The sequence below is a fragment of the Lycorma delicatula genome, chromosome 10 (assembly GCF_047948215.1).
Source record: "Lycorma delicatula isolate Av1 chromosome 10, ASM4794821v1, whole genome shotgun sequence".
NCBI classification, from domain to species: Eukaryota; Metazoa; Arthropoda; class Insecta; order Hemiptera; family Fulgoridae; genus Lycorma; species Lycorma delicatula.
This window is the reverse complement of record NC_134464.1, coordinates 17,507,964-17,530,564: the sequence shown is the minus strand read 5'-3', so window position 1 is coordinate 17,530,564 and position 22,601 is coordinate 17,507,964. Positions and strand designations below refer to the sequence as shown.

The following is a 22,601-nucleotide window of genomic DNA, read 5'->3' as shown; positions in this document are numbered from 1 at the left end:
AATTTTTTTACGTCAAAATTTTTGTTTTTCAATATCCTTCAAAATAATATGTCACAGTCCTGGCATTTTCATTTAAAAGTCTTCTGTTGCTATCATCCTCCGAGGAGGCTTTAGGCGGAATCATCTCATAACAAACACACTTGTTTTTGATGCACGGCTTACACACACAACTTAAGGGGAGGTTGTGCCCCAAATTTGGGCAAAAACTTAAATTTTTTTTATTGCATATTTTTATTATTAAATACCTGTAATATAATATAAAAAAAAATAATAATAAAACCCCAGTAATTGGTTGGAAAGCCTAAACAAATTATTTTAATGATTTGGGTGCCTGATGATTTTTGATAAGTTTAATTTATGTAAGAGGATATCATCTTGTTCTTTCTATTCAGTATTTTTTTAATTTGGAACCACAGGTAGTTTTTTGTTATTACCTTGAAATTTTGTATCTTTTCAGCTGGACAATCTGTGAAAACAATTTCATTTTTTTTTTTAATTTTATCAGCTGGTGTAGGTAAAGTACAGTGTTTGTGTCTATAGTTTATGATCCTGTGAAAAAATGCCGAGGCAACGTTTATTGTTTTCTGTGCCGTGGTGGATTAGGTAGCGGAAAAAAAAAACAAAGTGATGTAAATACTGATGAAAATACTAACATTATTGGTAGTAATTATTCTAATACTGTTAGATGATAATAACCGAGTACATCAAAGTTAGGTGAGCTCCTTCAGTTATTGAAGCCCGTACTCCTACTTCGTCCAAAAAAAGAGTTCTTTGAACATCAGTACTTAAGAAACTTTTCTTTTTCCTGTTTACCCTCTGGTAATTACCTTTCATATAATACTTCAGAGGATGAATGAGGATGATATATGTGAGTGTAAATGAAATGTAGTCTTGTACAGTCTCAGTTCGACCATTCCTGAGATGTGTGTTAATTGAAACCCAACCACCAAAGAACACCGGTATCCACGATATAGTATTCAAATTCGTGTAAAAATAACTGACTTTATACTAGGACTTGAACGCTGGAACTCTCGACTTTTAAATCAGCTGATTTGGGAACACGCGAACACCACTAGACAAACCTGGTGGATTCAATACTTATGAAACTGAAATACCTGAAAGATTATCATTTTGAAATATTATTAGTTTATCTTTATTGTCCAATGCCATATAATCTTTTGTTCAATGCAAGTACTGTTCATCTGAAAATAGCATCCAGGAGGTTTAATGACCCATGTACCAAATTAACCGGACGTTCGAGTTTAAGATCCAGCCAGACCGAACTATTTTTTATACTTTAAATATTAATCATTTATTTAATTCTAATGCTCAATTCTACATAGAAGGCGAGTACAACAGCATTTTTTGGGTTGGGGTGCGACTTTAAAAATTTTTTTTTTTTTTGGAAATATTATTTTTTAATCGTTAACAAATTTGCCTAAGAAAAATATGACATTAATTAGGTGAAATATCGAGGTACTGAGGGTGACCTTGCTCTACAGCCTCACCACCACGATCTTTTAAGTTAAAAATTTAATGGCATCAATGCCCCATACGTAGAAGTATTCTCACCAAGTTTGGTAAAAATCGATCCGGTAGTTCTGGATTTATAAGGTGGTTTAGAGGCCGACATCAAACACACGAACATTAACATCCGGAAAATTTCCATCCGATTATTTGGGTTCCTTAGGTGTCAAAACGTGAAGATCCGGTGAAAATCGCATATCTCAAATTGGACCATTTAGAATACTTTCCATTCTACAGCTGTAGCTCCACTATCTAGACGGGAAAGTAAAAGTATTTCAAGATAATGTTAAATTTTGTTTTTCTATTTTTAATGGTTTATTAGTTATTTAAGTACATAACACATAAATCGAAATTAAATCTGCAAAAAATATTAATAATGTAAAAAAACTTATAAAACATCTTAATTTTAATTATTAATAAATTATCTAATCGCATATTTATAAACAAAAAATTACCTACAGAAAAAAAAAAAAAAAAAAAATTGTTGTTTTAAATAGGTTATATAACTGTATGTAAATAAATTGTAGAAGAAAATTAGCAGTTTTTTAATTCATTTTTTTTTAACTTTTTTATACTAATAATAATAAAAAAGATTTAATAAAATATTCATAATTTAACATAATATTAATAATTGTATTGATTAACATTTAATTATATGTAAAATTATGTGTTTTTTTTTTAAATGTATAAATAAATAATCATTTATACACTAATTTAATCTTTTTTTCTCATTTTTTGTTGTTTATAATTTAGTTGTAAATTATTATTTATTTATTTATTTTTAATTACCGAGTATAATGTCTTCATACACAATAATTTGATTAAAATATTGCGGTAACAGCAGCAGTGGTCACCGTATAATCTCATTCAACAGACTCATTCATAAATCAGAAAAGAGAAAACATTATTCGTTCAGTTGTATGCGTGCAATTACATGTAAATATATTTATATTTATTTAATTTTAGTTATTGAACTACTATTTAATTATTCATTCAAATAAATTCCTAAATATTAATTATATTATATGCTATTAAATAAAAATTTAAGGCATCTACTGGTTTACATATCGTTTAAAATTTTGTTGATACATCAGATATTTGGCCAATTTTTCAATATTCTCCAATTCCTTTTTGTTTTATACCGTTCTATATATTGACTACACTTTATCTCCTTATTCGTTTGCTTTGTTTTTTATTCATATTTTAGTTTTCCTTATCGCTTTTTCAAACTAACAAAACCTAATTGTGTTATTATAAGTTGCCAAACAAATATAGTTAGATTTTAGAAAATTTTCTATTCTCTTCTTTATGTAAAATTTACTTCATTTTGAATTTTATAAATTTATCTCCTAATTTTGAACATTTTTTTATATTACAATATTACAAAAACCTATATTTACTTTCGTTTCTACTTTTTTTTATATGATGAATGATTTGTTTGCGCAAAAAAAAAACGTAACGATTTCCAATAAAGTATGAGCTACAAACCTCAGGAATTTTTTACAATTATTATTCTTCACCTTAAATATATATATAGATATACTCACATAATCTATAGAGAAAAAGATCTTTTGTTTTCAAATGGTTTTAAATTTATTTTTCCACATAGGGTACATTAAAAAAAGTTTTCAATCAATATTCTTAGTTTTATTTGAACATACATTAAATATAAGATTACGTATAATGTTATAAAAATATGTAATAATAATTTTTTTTTTAAATCTGATGTGGGCACCACATGACTTACTTGTACACTTATTAAATTACATGTACATTTTTTAAAATGAAAAGTACATAAAATTTTATTTCATTAATAACTTCTGATATTTTTTCGTAATTTTTTTTATTGTTATAATTGAATTACTAATTATTTAAATATATATATATATATATATTCAATCAAAGTTTCATAATCATTAATAAATTAATATATTTAAATTAAAAAAAAACAGTTGAAAAAAAGATGACGTCTGATTTGAACCGATATGCCTTCCTCTTGTAAAATCCAGATAATTCATTAATTAAAATTATATTTGGCTATAAATCTGAAAATAATGAAAATAGGTACCACTTATTTATGGATATATCTTTGAAAAGCTCTCAATGAGAGCTTATTAATGCAGCTAAAAAATGTTCAAAATCCAATTTTTTTTGGATTTTGGGATTTTTTTGCCATTTTTGGTCAAGTCGATTGTAATAAAAAGGGGAGGTGCACAACTCGATGTTACTACAGTCCTAAATCCAAAATTTCATCATTCTACGGTTAATCGTTTTTGAGTTATACGAGATACGTACGTACGTATAGACGTCACGCCAAAAATAATCAAAATGGTTTAAGGGATGGTCAAAGTGGATATTTCCGTTAAAATCTGAAAACCGAAATTTTTCGTGATCACAATATTTCCTTTACTACTTACAAGGAAGTAAAAACCCGTTAAAAATTTTCTCGAAGGTTTATACTCGCTGCAATTATTGATTTCAAAGTATTTTTATTACCAATTATATATACATATATTTTTCTTTTTTGTGTATGTTATTAAAAACATAAATACAACTGGAATGCAATGTATATTCCTTTAGAATTCATTCATTATTCTGAAAATATTTTTCCAGTAAGGATTTTTAAAATTATTTTGTTTGTCGTAAAAGACAAATTACCAATAAACGAAACGGAGGATTAAACAAAAACTTGAAATTTACTAATATACTATACATTTTTTTCTTTTAAACAACTTTAAAATAATTAGAGTATTTTTAAATTTGTCTCATTCTTTTTTTTTAGCGCATCTTAATAAATTTAAAAAAAAATATATTTTTTATAATATTTGTTCTTATTAATGATGAGCTTCCTTGTAAATATTTGAGTTAATATTAAACAAGAAATACATATTAAAAATTAAAAAATCACGACTGCCAAAAAAAAGCATTACTGACAAACATTGCTGTTTAATAAACGAAAATTTCTAATGTATTATAATTGATGAGCATGCGGGTGACAATTTTTCTATATAGTATAACTCTTTTTTCAAATTTTTTAAATTTATTTAAACATACACACATACACACACGCGCGCACACGCACACATACACACACATACACACATATATATATATATATATATTTATATAGCTTATGACACGCCCGATAACGTAAGGATTCCAACGCGGAATCATACAACTAAATCGGGTCACTCGTTCAGCTGTTACGGTGGAACAAACATATATACACCTTAAAAATATTACACTCCTTTTTGGGCAGTCGTATATAGCTGACAGTAATACTTTCTTGGCATTGGTTTTTATTCTTATATAGTAGAAAAATAATTATACCTGAAAAAAGTTTTAAAAAAATTTAAAAATCAGTATTGTTTAAATATTTATTTTAATCGATAATTCAAAATATTTGATTACAAATTATGCAATAAATAAAAAGATAGATGCTTTTTTCAATTTTTTTTTTTTAAATGGTAAGATAAGCATGTACACATGTATTGAGATTAATATAAAATCGGTTGCCCACCGGGCAGGTCTAATGGTTAACTCGTCATCGCAAATCAACTGATTTCGAGGTCGAGGTTCTAAGGTTTAAATCCTAATAAAGGCAGTTACTTTTATACCTTTGAATACTACACGTGGTTACCGGTGTTCTTTGATAGTAAGGTTTCAATTAACCACAATTCTCAGGTACGGTCTATCTGTGCACAAGACCGTGCACAAGGTAGCACGTGAGCACAAGAGCACAAGGTATTACGTGCACAAGACCGCATTTTATTTATTTTCATAAATCCTCTGAAGTAATACTTTACGGTGGTTCCGGAGGCAACAGGAAAATAAAATATAAAGTAAAGTTATGTTTGCATACTTTTTAAAAAATTGACCCAAAAGAAAAACTATCTACCTCCTGGAAGTATTTATTCCAAAGCTATTACCAACAAATTGTTCCACATACACGAGTCTCTACGCCAAATTTAATCAAAATCGGTTCATCCAGTCAAAAATGATTAAGCTTCAAACAAGTCAACATATCTACATACGTACGTACGAACATTACCCTCCCTTTTTTTTGTTTTTGTTTTTTTTTTGTATTCCTTGGATGATGAAACGTTGAGAAATAAAAAAAAACCTTATTGCATATTTTTTGACTGATTACCATAATCCTTCTTGCAGCGTAGCTCTACAGCTATGATTCCAGGAAAGTATTTAAACTACTATAATAACAATAATTAACATTAATTTGAATAAAATTTGCAGTGAAAGATTTTAATCATGTTAAAGTTAATTAAGTTTGAAATTTTCCTAAGTATAAGATAGCCATCCTTGAATGATGCACGATGAAAGTCAGTGCATGAGAATACAATAGTACATAAAGTAATTAGAAAATTTTATTATTAAATATAAATAGAAGCAGTATACTAAAACAAAGAATTTAGATCGTTATAAATTTTAAAGTTAAAAAAAGACGTAGGATATCATTGTCCTCGAACACCGATTCCCAAAATTATTTTGTAGGACAGGAGTATTAAAAAATTAAAAAGGAAGTTATTAACTGAGAAACTTCTGTTATTCTTAATTATCTATAAACATAATTTTTTAATTAATCATTTTTTTTAAATGGATTTTTAAAAAGTTTCATACAATAAGATTAATATATATATATATGCACCTCTCTTAAATTTTATTCACGGGAAGGATAAATTTTACAGTATATCTATCATTATTGAGGTAAATATTCATCTATTCAACCCTTTATACGAGAGGTGCTTTAGGTCGTATTGGACAAACTGAATTGGAGATTTCAATGGTTAAGAAGTTTTAAGCTAAATTGATGCTTTTTAAATGGCTGCCAAAAAAGGAGTGTATTGTATTTACACAAGGTTAACCTGAGATTTACAAGAGGTCTGTTCAAAAATTAACCGAACTTTTTTAATTACGCGCTAACGGAGATATTTAGTCATGTCCGGTTGGCAGAATTGTGTTCCGCAACACTTTCTCTGTAACTACATGTTCTTAAATTGTTGATATCTCGTTTATTTTTCGTGTTATTGTTATTTGAGTACAACATGTTTAAGTGTTAATAGCTTTTAATGATTGAACTACAGAAAAATTAAATGAGATATCAACAATCCAACAACATATGATTATAGAGGAGTTTATGCGAAATACAATAGTGCCAACCACACGTCACTAAATATCTTCGTTGGAGCGTAATTAAAAATGTTCAGTTAGTTTTTTGAACAGAGCTCTACGTCTTGTTCCACCGTAGTAGCTCAACGGCTTTCTTCTTTCTTTTTCCTGTTTAGCCTCCGGGAATTTCGTTCGGGTATTACTTCAGAAGATGAATGAGGATAATATGTATGAGTGTAAATGAAGTGTAGTCTTGTAAAGTCTCACTTCGACCATTCCTGAGATGAGTCGTTCATTGAAACCCAACCACCAAAGAACACCGGTATCCACGATCTAGTATACAAATCGGTGTAAAAATAACTGATTTTACTAGGATTTGAACGCCGGAACTCTCGACTTCCAAATCAGCTGATTTGGAAGTAGCTCAACGACTGAACCGATTTAGATGTATGACCTCACGCTGGAATCCTTACGTTACCGGGAGTGTCATAGGCTATATGTATACGTTAAAATAAATTAAAAAATATAAAAAATTATACTATATACAAATCAATATGTCGAACGAAATAAACGATATTATTTCCAAGATATAGGCAACGGGAAATTTATTGTAATTGGGCATTTTAACAAAGTCATATTAGCATAAAGAATTCACGGATCTAACGGAAATGGTTCGAAATTAAGGGGCTCCGCACTTCTATACTACACTGTCATGTAATGATCTGCAATGGCCGGACATCCGATTTAAAATTTTTTTTTTGTGAGCAATTTTTTATTAGTTTTTAACAGATTTAAAACTTCTTATTAGTACTGTTTTTACAATGAAAAAATTGTTTTTAATCGAATTTAAGAAAAAAACGGTTATTTATTCCCTTATATATATATATATATATATATTTTTTTTTTTTTGTTTGCCCATTTTTTTTTCCTATTAATATAATTGAAATAAATCTCGTTTCAATCGACGCAACTGCTTTTTGCGGTGATACTAAGACGTTGAAAAAATATTTCAGGCATAAAACATCGGTCTTAAAATTAAAAAAAATTTTTCGCCGGCCGGAGGATAGATAGGGACAATGGAAATATTGATATTCTATATGTATGCGTCACGTCTGCTGATGTTATATGATCTTGTGTAGGACAGGTAATGTGAGTTTCTGTTAAGAGATATGTAGCACCTTAACTGAAATCTCAAAAATTGAGATATTTCGTCTTAACCTTTCAGACCCAATATACTATATATATAATATACAACATTGGTAGGGACAGTGGGAATATTATAATTCTATAGACGTGCATCACATTACATAAATGGTCTTGATGTCGGTTCAATTTAAAAAAAAAAATTATATATATATGTTTATTATTTTATTCTAAAAAAAAATTTCAAAAACTCTACTGTTTTATGATGTTTAGATATATTACTTTCAATTACTGTTACCTCTTTTTGTTAATTTATATAATTAATTATTTTAATATTACTATTTTTTTAATGTACATAATGATTATTTATCATTCAAAATAGTCAATTACTTTCAAATAAAAAAAAAAAAATTGCAAGCATTTTTTAAGGATTCCCTCTTTTCTGATTTATTAACCTTTAACTTTCATAAATTTCACGTCAAATACCAATCATAGTTGGATAGGAATTTTATTAAGTTTCAGTTTGTTTGACAAGTCTTCAATGAAAAACATTAAATTAGAAAACACGCTCAATATAAAATCGGCCAAATCAATTTTCTAAATTAATTTAATCTACTGTTATTTTGTTTAAACTAATATATTACGCACGTACTCGTACGAAACTTAAATTAAAATTTGTTCTATTATATGATAAATAAATAATCAACCCATCTAGTGATCAAATTAATTCGTTACTTAAACAGGAGAACACGTGTAATATGGACAGTTTTGTTGATCAATAAATATATATCTATCCAGAAAAGCAGCAAAGTTACTCTTGATAATGATTCATAATACAAGCTGGACGTTGTACCACTTCTCAAATATCAGCCATAAACATTATTTGAGAGTGAAAGAGCAAGAAGGATGGGTGATGATACCGAATGAGAGAGAGAGAGAGAGAGAGAAAGAGAGTGTGAGAGAGAGAGAGAGAGAGAGAGAGATAATTATTATTTGCTTATCAGTTAAAATGCGATGGAGGGATACATCCGACTGGAGTGGGTATAGAGGGATGCCATGTCAATAACTACCGGACGCGTAATAATAATAATTATATTTACTATCACAAGATAGCGCTGATTAACAGACTAACATGCTAACTAACCTGAAATACCACGATTGTTATTAAAATAACACCTTCGTTATTCGATAAAATTATATTAGAGTTTTTATATAAGAATATATATATATATATATATTTCAAATATTTTTATTATTATTATTATGAAATAAAAAAAAAAAAAAAAAACAACAAGAAAGATATAATACTTTTATAGTGTTGGTTATTTATTTTTAAGTAGGAAAAAAAATGATACTTGAAAAATTTACTTAAGATTTCTTTTTTAGGAGTGGGAGGGGTGAACTATGCTGAATTATTATTGTAATATTTATATTAAGCTAAAAAGGTTTCTTAAAAATTCAAAAAATCGATATGTTTTAAACTATGATTGCCCCCCGTGCCCGTATTGCTTAAAAAGTATTTTTTTCGGTCCCTACTAGTACGCTTAGGAAGACAAAAAAAAAAAAATCGGTTAAAAATATGTAATAATTAAAAAAAGCTTTTTACATTTTAAGTGGGTTTTTAGGGTATATGTTTTTAAAAAATGATAAGATAAGCACGTATGCATATACTGAGCTTAATTAATATAAATGGGTTGTTTGCAAAATTTTGAGAAAATTTTTACATTTCTAATCTTTACGTTTTAATCTATATAACCAATAACAATAACCAACTCCCTATAGCCCGATTGCATAAGAATTTTATTTATGACGTGTAAAATAAGATGTATTCTAGTACAGACTCAGGCCGACGATTCCCGAAATTTGAGAATAATTGATTCCAACCATCAAAGTACTTCGGTATCCACTGTCTAGTATTGAAATCCGTATAAAATCAACTAACAAAATTAACCCCAAGAAGCTATCTATTCAATCCCTGGAGATATTGATCCCAAACGTTTTCCAACTAATTGCTCCATATACACGAGTCTCTGTGAAAAATTTCATCAAAATCGCTTAATCCAATTAGAAATTATTAAGCTTCAAACATGGTAACACGTTTGTACGTAAGATTATTACCCACAATTTTTTTTTTTTGGGGGGTTCTCTAGGTCATAAAATGTCGAGAAATGCAAAAAGAACCCATTCCCCATTTTTTTACTGATTACCATACTTTACTTCTGGTAGCAAAGTTCTGAAAAAGAAGATATCTTATAAAACACTAATATTAAATATCTGATATGGACATCACATGATATTGTATTATATTGTACTGTATTAAATTACATACACACGTTTTTTGCTGTACTTCATTTAAACTTATTCCATTTGAAAGAGAGATACGATCCTCCAATTCTTTAATAAAGTGGACAGTTACACAATTGTATTGTAGTGGACACCAAATTGCATCACAATTTTTTGTGGTGTCTGTATCAGCAATTTATATTAATTTTGTTTCACGTCGCTCAAGTAGTTATCTAGTGTAAATGAAAACGTGTCGGATCCGTAACCACGCACACATCGGTTCGAATCCGATTTCATACACATATATTTTTTTAACTTCTTTTATTTTTTAATTTAAATGTATTTATTTATTAATAATTATTAACCTCTGTAAACAATGTTGAATTAAAATAGAAAGAACACAAATTTTTTTTTCACTAATAACTTTTGATTTTTTTCATCTTTTTGTTGTTATTATTGAATCCGTGATAGCAAACCGCCCTGTATTCTTTATTCTACCTTTCTAATTTACAAACTGTAAACTCTGAATTCCCGTGGCCCTGAGAAGGGCAACACCGGGGAAAATGCTGGACTCTTCTTTCTTCCGTCAGGCGCCTGCTGGGCTTTTCTTTCTTGTTCGTCGCTGTCCATCTGCGATCTTCTTCGCCTTTTTGAGATAAGAAAGGATGTTTGGATCTTACAACTTTTGTAGCAAAGATTCGTATTTGCGAAAGGGGGGTGGCGATCGCCTTAATTTATTTATTTTATGTAGAAAGAGGACTATGTAGATTACTGAAAAAAAAAATTCTCACTTTTAAATCATCTAGACAAACGTGCATCTAGGAAGGGTTTGAGAGGACCGTGAGGGTAAAAAAGGTGTCCTTCTAGACGGCGTCCCTGCCATCCGTTTGCATCATCTATAACACAGCTATAAGTTGCTTAATAATTTAGAATTCAACAATAATTATTGTTGATACTATTGTATGCTTTAATAAAAATGAAGAAATAAATAAAATCAGTTAATATTTTGTAAGATTTTAACAGCCAAATAAATCTTAATTTTATAACTTTACCGAATGTAGAAGGTAATTAATTAGTGGTTTAATACATGATTACTAATTAAATTTAGATTATAACTAATCTAAAAGTGAAATTTAGTTTTAAAGATACTATAACATCAACTAGGATGATAATAAAATACGTATTTGAATGAATAACATAAGGAAATGAATATCACACAGAGTTACACTTACCGGCAAATTTTTATTGATATGTTATTTTTGTTTATAAATTCCAGAGTAATATAAATACTTTGAAGATATTAAAATAGATAAAATATAAGAACGGGAAAATAAGTAAAAAAGAATGCTACTTATTATTTTTTCAAATTTAATTTATAACTGGTTTATTTTATTACCAAGTTTTTCAGAAATTTTCTGCCACATTTTATAGACGTATTCCTGTCATTAAACATAATAAGAAAAATCACATAAGTCTGGAAACGCTTCATTTCGAGTTGACTTGATTTTGAAAAAGTTGAGTTGATTTGAAAAGATCAAATAATACTACAATAAAACTCAAATTACCGAGCAAAATTAATGATTTTATTTGCAATATTATATGTAAAATTTAATAATATTGGGTGCAAAACTGTATCTTCAATATATTTTGAGAAAAAATTGTTATAAAACTTAAAAAAAAATTAAAAAAATTAAGTCGAAAAGGACATTTTTTTAGGGGAAAATTTAGTAAACTAAATTACTAATAAACAAATAAAACTTCCAGGTAAATTCTTTACAGGATTTGATTATAAGCAAATTAAATACAGTATACTAATTTATATTTATTATTAGGATAATAATTAATATTTAGTATTTGTATTTAGTATTTTTCTAAATACATTTACTTATAGCCAAATGAAAGTAATTAGCGACTTATCAATGTAATGTAACTAACTGTACCGGTAAACGTGTAGTCCTGAAAAAACTCGAACCAATTACCCCCTGAGACGTATGGTTAACTGAAATCCAACCACCAAAGAACACCGGTATCCACGTCATAGTATTCAAATCCAAATAAAAATCCTTATTAGAATTTGAACCTGAAAATTCTCGACTTAGAAATCACCTGATTTACGATGACGAGTTTACCATTAGATCCATCCGGTGAGTTAAAAAAGGACTTTTTATTAATTTGGAGTGCCCGGTATATTCAAATATTTTGTTGTATTTTCAATTACACAAAAAAAAATTGTACGGTTTTTATTGATTTAATTTAATCAATTTTCTCAAAATTAAACTTTTTCCAATTTTTTTCTTGTTTTTAATTTATTGGCAATTTAAAAAAAGTTAAATTTATAATGAACATAAAAAAAGCACCATTTCCTAAATCATTTTTTTTCGGATTTCGTAATAATTTTCTTGTAAACAATTAGAGATTTAGTTTAGGCTTAATTTAAAAAAAAAAAAAAAATCATATAATATCGCAAATAAAATCAATTTGTATTTGTAGAAATTTAATATAACATTATTTGACCTGAAATCTGGGAGAAATATTTTTCAACACTTAACTCGGAAAACGAAGCTTTTTTCTGGCATTTATGTTTATATGAAAATTTTTCGTTATTTAGCAAGAAAAATTCGTCTATATATACATATATATCCTTTTTAAGAAACAGTTACGATTTCATTGAAAATAAATGGTTTACTTAAGTTAAAAATTTATAGACTTTTCTGAATAAATCTGGTTATTTTTAAAAAGAATATACATTAATAATTCTTATTTATTAATTAATATATATAACACAACTAAGTTTTTTAATAACACAACTAAGTTAACGAGCAGATTAGAATCTAATTGTTAAAATCAAAATTTGTTTGTTTTTAGCACCAGGTAGAATATTTTGTTATTATAGATCAACATATATTAAGATGTTAGATCAACCTATATGTTAGATATTTTTATTATTTTTTAATTTACATGGTACATTATTTTATCTACATATGTTTGTAATACATAAGCGTAATTAAAATTCTAAGGGGTAACAATAAATAACTGAAATTAATATATAATTTTATAAATTTTAAGTTACCAATAAAAAAAATTAAGTATTATTTTGATTTAAAAAACTGGCCAGTAATTTGTATACAATTTTAAAGATATGAATATTTTTTGAGAAAATAATTATTCATTTTTTTTATTTATTAAAAATAACATTATGTTGAAAACCAGGAAATAGCCGTTTTAAGAACAATAGTGCAGTTCTGGTTAATCCTATCAAACAATCCGATGCACGGATATTTTAGCTGTACTGTTAAAGCCGGTAACGCGTAAATGCGTTACCTTGAAATTATATTTTTTAAGGCAAGTTATTCACGTAGATTGAACTTAAAATTTCATAAGGAATAATAAGTTGCATTGAATATAATTGCCTTAAACAAAATTTACTTCCTATTGTTGTAGACGGCCTTCCCCCAAAATTTTTTTTCGCTTATATCTTCAGTACATTTTTAGAGATTTCATTGAAGATTCTGAATATCTTTATATGTATTATACATAATATACAAGTAACATTTTTGTCATATAGCCAGCTGAAGATATGCGAAATCGATATAGAACGACTGTCTACACAAATAGATACAGATATCTGATAAAAATAAATTTATAAGATAGAAACAAATATTTTTATTTTTTTTACCGCTGTGTGTGTGTGTGTGTGTGTGTGTGTGTTTGTCTACTAAAATTTGATATTATCTACTAAACATTTCATGATTTATGTTACCCAAATACGTACGAACATAATAGTATGATTTTTATATGTGTATAAAACATACAAAAAAAAGAAGCATAGTGAAGAATTACTGAAATAAATGTTTAAGAATAGTTTACAAAAATAGAAAATCCATAACTACATACGTTATCTGTTTTTAAATAACTACTATAAGAAAAAAAAGAAAAACAAAAAAAATAGTTTAACTGTAAACAGTTCAAAATGAAATAAAAAGGCTTGATTTACACTTATATGCCCTAAAAATTTCAAACTTTCAATTTAACTGGCCACCATATCATGTTCTACTCGATTAAAATCAATACCGTGAATATTTTGATCTGACAGAGGTTTTTCACCAAAATTTATAAAAAAAATCTATCGTTTTTTACCAGTTGTATTTAGTATAAAAAATTTTAAGTTGAGATGTTTCTATCATTGAATTTTTTTGTTATTGATCATTTATTAAACAAATTCCTCTGCTTTATAAAAGAGAACACGATAGTCGAACAAAATGACCAGTTAAAATAGAGAATACATTATGTTAGTATTTTAAGCAAACCTATTTCTGTCAGCATTTGTCTATCTACACCTAAGTTAAATACACAAGATTTTTATAAAAATTATCTTTCCGATTCCAAACTTGAATAACTCACGTTTAATACCACGGATACATGAAATTAGCGTTAATGAAAAGGAAAACTCAAAAAGTTTTATATTATATTTGATTTATAACATCTCAACATATGTTCTCAATGCGACCTCCCTGAGGTACACGATAAACATGGAGTCTATAGCTAAATACCTGATATACACGTTGTAACATTGGGCCATTAAGGTAATGACCTCTATGATGGGAACTCGAAGAACCTAGATGGTAGGTGGTAATGATTGCCGATACACGCGTTGTTTGACAAAATCCTAGAGAAAAATGTCACAAGCTGTAAGATCGGGGGAACGTAAAGACCAACGCAAACGTTCATTATCGTCACGGCCAGCACGCCCAATCCATCTTTTTGGTAAATGCTTATTCAGTTCACGTCTGAGAGCTAAGTGGAAATAGGGTGCTGCCCATCCTGTTGAAAAATTATATCTTGGATATCCTGTTCTAACTATGGATTTCGTACGAAATTCTCTCTTATACTCTTCACAACTGCCTCGCTTACCGGTGTATGGCCGTTTTATTTTCGCTTACAGATGCATCTCCTTGCTTTAAATTCAGTATACCACTTACGGATACTGGACTTTCTGGATGCATCTTTACCAAAATTCCTTCTAAAATTATGTTGCACAGAGATAACAGACGTGAAAATCCAGCACACAAAAAGCCTTTCTGTCCTTCCTTGGCAAACATTTTCTCTTCTATCGCCCTAGTGTCGAAACTAATAATTACTCGACAGCTAACTGTACCAATCATTGAGAATTTTTAAGTTTTCCTTTCTACTGATGTTACTTTCAAGTATCTGATTTTAATTAAAAGCGAGATATTCAATTTTGTAATCTGATAAATCATTTGTAATAACTCTTATACTAGTGTTTATAAATACAAGAAGAACGTTAGTTATAAATTTTGAGTTTTTTGTAAACTGTTATTAAACGTTTACTTTTTGTTTTGTATTATATAAATGTATGAAATACAATTATTTTATATACCTCTAAGACTCTAAGAACTGAACAAAATGATTATTTTTTTACTAAGCATAAATAAATTATTTAGGGGTAGTTATATAAAAAAATATACTTATCACATTTTACATTGTAATATGACGTCACGGACTATATACGGTTACTTTATTATTTTTTGTTAATGATTTTAAGCATCAAGAAATAAAGAAGAAATCTGCTTTTTTAATTTATTTGATGAAATTTTTAATCGGAAGAGATGAAAATTGAGGTGAACCAATAGAAAAATTAACGTTGAAGCTATTATTTTAGTCCTTAGTTTAAGTACTCATGTAAACTGTATTATACTCACACACACAGATAAACACAAATTATAGATACATAAATAGTGTTAACAAAGTATAGGAACTCTTAAATAACTTTTCAACAGTTAAGTAAAGAAAAATAAAATTTAGCAAATGATCCTACCCCAAAACAATCTGTTTTTAGATGTAAGATCACCACACTTCAAACCCCCAGGGGGTTTCCAAAAATGTGGAAATTAACAAATTTTAAAGGCCATTGAAGAAGAACAATTTTTTTTGTTTCAAATTTCTATTTACAATCGGTTACATTTTTGGAGGAACCTTAAGCTTAAATATATACACGTTAAAAAGGAATCCCCGTTGAAATTCCTAAAAAAATATATACTTGTACCATATAGTACTTGTTATGGTAGAACGTAGTACACATACAACAATGTACTTTTGAAGAACTGTTCTATGAGTAATATAGTAGAAACAATAACAATAACACGAATCATAATTAGTGGCGGCTCGCGTGTAGGCAATGTGGAACTACAGCAATCCGTATGCCTACTCGATGTTATCGATAACTAATATAATGAGTTCTTTTTTTTTAATTCTTTCTTTACACTTGTACAACATATAATTCTGAAGCTAAATGTCAGTAACCATTCCCCAGTTTATGAAAAAGAGACAAAACTTTTGTATGGAACTGTGCGTTTCACAGTTCCAGCAGACTGGTATTTGAATGTTGTGCGTATGCGCACATGGGAAGCTGCACGCGAGGCTGCGAGGGAGAGAGAGCATTGTCGCTCCCGAAGTTCCGACTGCCGATTTGCCGAAGTGTCGATCCTGGCGTCCTAGTCGGTGGAAGGAATATGAAAGTGAAAAAATAAACCAAAAAAGAAGAAATTAAAAATCAATATGAAAACAGAACATAGAGAAAGGGAATGAAGGAATGAAAATTTCACAACACTTATTGGGTGTAATTACAATATGGAGTTACTAAGGTCCAAGCCGTATAGCCGCTTACGTCTTCTAACATCCTCATCATTGCCCAGAAAGTTTACTGTCAAGAGGTTAACGTGTTTATTTAGCCGAAATTCGTATTTCAAATTGATACTTCCTTGACGTACCGTAGATCCAAGTATTCCTGGATTTAACTGTTATTAGCATACCACGATGCTTCACCTACACAGCTTGCTAGTTTGAACAACAATTTTGATGTCAAATAAAAAAAATGGGCTTCAACCTTAACCAAAATAGTGGGCAATTTTGGAGTGCAGAAATCAATTTATATTACAATGTACCTTAAATACATCCATGAACGTTTTGAATTCACAAAATTCATGAGTTATTTTGAAAAAAAAGTACGTGAGTTCGATTACTTTGGGCTTTGAAAAAAATCTGTATTAATCAGCAAGTCACAATCTCATTATCTTCACACAAGTAAAATTAGTAAACATTTTATGTTGCAATCATTATTTCAACAAAAAAAAACCTAAATACTTTTAGATTATGTTACACATTATTTTAAGGTTATATTTAGATTAAATTAAGCAATTAAAGGACTAAAATATATAGCTTCAACAATGTAACTCAAAACCAAATAACTGATAGAATGAGGTAAGACAGTTTTTTTTAAAATTTATTTATATTTTAATTAATTATTTATTTGTTTTAATTAGTTAACTAATTAGCTTAAATTAATTAGTGATAATTATTAAATTATTCTTTAGAATTAGAATTACATTCTGTTATTGAGCTTTTAACTAGTTTCCATTTAAAAAAAAAAAAATTGTTGGCAATGAATGTTTCCAAATTTTGAATACAACTTAAAATTTTAACTAACTCGCCTATTATAAACTGAAAATTATTTAAGCGTAAGTAAAATCGAAAATGGTCTTATGACTGACTATAATCATTATCTTTTCAAAATATAAGTAGACAACGTACTAAAATACTATCCTACCATAATTAATATAAAAATTAAATTCTTTGTGCGAAGCCTTCAGTCTAAAGATAACATTAAAAAAAAAATTACTTTCTATGTAATAAAGAAAACATTTTTTCCATTTTAAAACCAATAAATTTAAAGGAAAATATTAATTAAACATAACTCGGTATTAAAAGTTGTTAATTTACAATAGTAAAAAGTATGAAAAATTTTAAAAAGACATCTATTAGAATGAAAGTGCAATAATGAATTATTTATTAAAAACTTTTCAATAGTATTATTTTTGAATTGATAAGCTAAAAAAGAAATTAACATTTCATTAAATTCTACCTCTATTTAAACATAATAACCGTTCAATATCTCCTCACATGATTTTTTCAAAAAATGTAGCACTTTCATATTATTGTCAACAATAACATTCATAATTGTACGAAAACATAAATTTAGGACTTCCTAACAGGCATATTCGTGATAGGTTCTAGCACCGATAAGGCTTTCATAGGACGGACTGAAAAGGAGTGCTGCTATGAGTATGAGGTGGCATCTCTTTCAAGGACTCAATCAATTTCAAAAATCTAGAAAAGGGTTAGAATGTAATCCAAGGATCATAAATACTATCATAACAATCGAAAACAACTAAACGAGACCAGCAGTAAAAGACAAATATACAGACATTGCGATACATACAGGAGTAATGAACTCCTTTCCCCAACATGCCATCCGAACAAGTTAAACCAATCTCAATGAGAGGTAATATAGAATAACTATTGAAAAATAAAAAAACAAACAATGAAAGATAATAAAAACTAAAAATTTTAAAGTTAGAATATTTTAAATACCATTAATTTAATTATCGGATTTAAAATTCAAATATATAAAAATGAAAGACATAAGAAATAAATAAATATTTGGTAACTTTCTGTAGTATATATTTAAGACCACCATGGATTAAAGGGAAACTAGTTTCACTTTTCTGATTTCTATAAATATTTAATAGACTCAAAATCGTATATAGAGACGAGTAATAGATCTCATATTACCATCTCTTAAAAACTATTAAAAAATTAGGTGGAACTTAAGTGAACCGCATTCTCACAAATCCGTATGTACAGAATTGTGTAATAGTATTTTTTTATGTAAAAAAACTGATACCAAAATTTTGCCCAATTACAACGTTTCTCTCTAACGATGTTAGGTTAAGTTATTAGTGTTCACATGGTTTAATACATCGGGATTAGTTTAACTTATACGGAATCGCGTGCTGTGAAGGAGGGGTATATTACTTCCTTATGTATCGCATGACTGGACATTTTTCCTTTTCTGCTGGTCTCATTTAATTGTTATGATAAGTATTTATGATCCTTGAGCAGATGGACTGCATTCGAATCTTTTTCTAGATTTTAGGTCTTTGAAATTAACACAGTAAATAGTAAATTAATCTATATATTAACTACAAAATAAAACCGCAGGAAAAAATAAGAGGACGATAAAAATAAATCCTGAAATTGTTAAAGATGGCGGAAAAGAATTAAAGAGGTGATCACAAAATTAAAAAAAAAAATATATATATATATAAGTATATACTAGCCGGTCCGTCCAGCCAGAACTTGGACCCTCAGCACCCAGGTCGGCCCAGGGCGAACCCCGGGTTGCAGGGGGTTCGCCCTGGTTCACTCTCTATTCCCGTGTTGCAGGGAGGCGGCGCAATGGACATCCACAGAACTTGCTTCCGTCGCCAATCCCGTCTAACCAGAGGGCTTCGCTCCCTGGACCCCGACACCTCACAATATTATAAGAATAATACTGATAAATAAAAATTTACATATTCACTCTTTACAGAAACCTAAAAAGAATCTAAATTACAAAGACAGAATGATAGTATTTGTATAAATTAACGTGTCCACTTTCCAACAATCATCAATATATGTGTCCTAGCCGGTTTCGTAGCCGCTTCTCATCAGGGATTTTATTGAAGTGGCTAATTCAATATTCATGTGCATAAATTCTCTATGTATAATTATAATTAAATTTAAGTTAAAATTGTTATGTTCTTGTATTGATGGATAAATTATTTTATTATTTGACGATGACTATTATGACAAATTAAATTTATTATAATTATATATAAAGAATTTATACACTTGAATATGGAATTAATAACTTCAATAAAATCTCTGATGATGAAGAACTGACTCCGAAAGCGCTAGGACACATACATTGAAAATTGTTGGTAAGTGAAAACATTAATTTATACAAATTGTATTAATATCAACGGTGCTAAATGCTTAGAAAGTTAAGAATAATAGTAGTTAAGGTAACTAAAGTACACACACCTTTGACGAAGAAAAATTCATAACTTATTTGTTTGCCATGGAGGCAGAAATATAATAAAGAAGTAAAAGGATTAATCTTTTTTTTCCTTATTGAATTTACAGATCACAGTTCATTAATTCAATTCATTAAAGTTAATGATTCAACTGACAAATCTCCAGTACTACATATATATATATATATATATATTTTAGAGATTTTTCGACATGAAATATATCCAGAAAAATTCTCAGTTATGCCAAGAAACATAGGTAAAACTTTGTTTACGATCGATCGAGTAGTTTTTCCGTTTATCCCGAATAAACAAAACCCTCTTTCTCTTTGTATAGAAATAGATTATTTTACTTAACTTAAATTTAATTCTACTATTATTGTAATATTATTTGTTTGACTGATTTGAATCATTCACTTCAAACCCAGTTCAGTTCATTAATTCAGTTGACTAACGTTGGTTCTTCAACTGGGAAATCTCTACTACTACATGAATTTTTTTTTTCAGAGATAAATATACCTAAAATTCTTATCAGTTATGCCGAGAAACATGGGTAAAAATTTGGTTGCAATTGATCGAGTATTTTTTTATTGTTTATCCCGAAAAAACAACCTCTTAGTCTACACACACACACACACGCGCGCGCGCGCGCGCGCGAACACGAAGTCTGTTCAGAAAATAACAGAACCTTTTTAATTACATCCAACGGAGATATTTAGTGTGACGTGCGGTTGGCGGTATTGTGTTCCGCATAACCTCTTCTGTAACCACATGTTCTCGGATAGTTGAGATCTTGTTTTGTTTCTGCGTTATTGTTATTTTAGTACAACAAGTTTAAGTGTTAGTAGCGATTTTTGTAATGTATGATTGTTTGATTGAACATTTATCTCAATGTCGTAGCGTAAATCCAGCTTTTATCTTCCTTAAAATCCTTTGCATGAATGTTTCACCGTCAACGGGTTGTTCAAGAAGTTGCCGACAATCGTCCACTCGATGTTCTTCCTGGTATTCGGTCATCAAACGAGGAACAAACTTTGCTGCAACTCGATGCACGTTCAATTTTTTAGTCAAAATGTCACGGTATGATCCAATAGAGATTCTAATTCTTTCTGCAAGTTCTCTGACAGTTAATCGGCGATTTGAACGCACCAGATCGTGGATTTTCTGAACGTATGTGTCATAAGTTGAAGTCGAAGGCCTTCTTGGCCCAGGATCATCTACAATTGACTGACAACTACTTTTAAATCGTAAAAACAATTCGAAGCATTGCGTATGATCCAGTGCATCTAAGCTTGTTTCAAAACTTTAAAAGTTTTTGTGAAAGTTTTCCCCAGTTTAAGGCAAAATTTTACGTTGTATCGTTGTTGACGAAAACGTACATTACAAAAAATTCTACTAAACAATTAAACACGTTGCATCCAAATAACAATAAAACGAAAAATAAACGACATATCAATAATCCAAGAACATGTTATTACACAGAAAGTGATGGGCAACACAGTTCTACCAACCGCACCTCTTTTAATATCTCCTTTGGCGCATAATAAAAAGTTTCGGTTATTTTCTTATCAGACCTCGTATATGTGTATATAATTTGTTACCTAATAGCAGGCCAAAGAGAAGAATTTTTTAGTGTAATGTCATTTTTTTTTTTAATTTAAAAATAAGGTTTTTCAAAACTTTATTAAAAAAAATTAATTTCATGAATATGAATTCATATAAAACATACTTTTTTATTTATATTAAGCAAGATTTTGTGTAGCATTTTTTTGTTTTAATTAATACTATGTTTATAGAAAAACGTTTAATGTATTTTAGCATTATAAAGACCTCTAAGCTTAATAAAAAGAGGTTGTGCCTGAATCCTAAGATTAAAATAAATGATTATTACTTTACCCGGAAATATTTATATAATTTATGTACGCGTTGGCGGCATGTGTATATATATTTTTTTATAAATATTTTATCCCTGTTTGGTTTTAATTAAGAAAAAAATATATAAAATTACAGGTAATATTTATAATGGTATAAATCTAATTAAGACATAAATAATAGCATACAATTTGTTGTTTTTTTGTTTTTTTTTTTTTTAGTTACTTGAAGAAAAGTTTAATGTTTTATATTTTAAAAAAATAATAATAATCTATTAATCCAACCTATTTAAAGAAAATTATCAATCAAGTTAAAAGAAAAACAAAGATATGTAAATGTGACTGGAAAAACTAATAACATTTTTTTTTAAAAAGTGATAAAAAAAGATGGAGTTGTGTTCTGTTATTCATACAACAACATTCTACAAGAAACATATCAACAATGATCTAAAATATGGTTACACACCTTCGACTACAACATCAACAACCAAAACAACAACAACAACTGGCATCTGAATTCAGTTCATATTAGGATAAAGAAAAAAAAAACCACATCTGGTAAGAAAATTTATATATTAATTAATTTTTATTAAATACAGAATTAAAAACAAAAATAAAAAGAGTAAGAAATAAATGTAGTCAATCTAGTTTAGGAAAAAATATATACATATAAAATATAAAGGGTGTTAAATTTATAGTATCGTATTTTCTAAAATGTTTT

The 22,601-nt window shown here is 28.4% G+C and overlaps 1 protein-coding gene across 5 annotated transcripts in view; it reads left to right on the top strand.

The window, feature by feature from the left end:
- LOC142331399 (uncharacterized) overlaps positions 1-22,601 on the top strand; it is an 807,446-nt gene that overhangs the window by 271,961 nt on the left and 512,884 nt on the right. The window contains exon 1 of one of the 5 annotated variants that reach the window (XM_075377289.1): positions 22,115-22,438. The exons of the other annotated variants lie outside the window; for them this stretch is intronic. The gene's annotated coding sequence lies outside the window, so the exon portion shown is untranslated. Of the gene's footprint in view, positions 1-22,114; positions 22,439-22,601 lie in introns of those variants that run through there. 5 annotated transcript variants of the gene reach the window in all.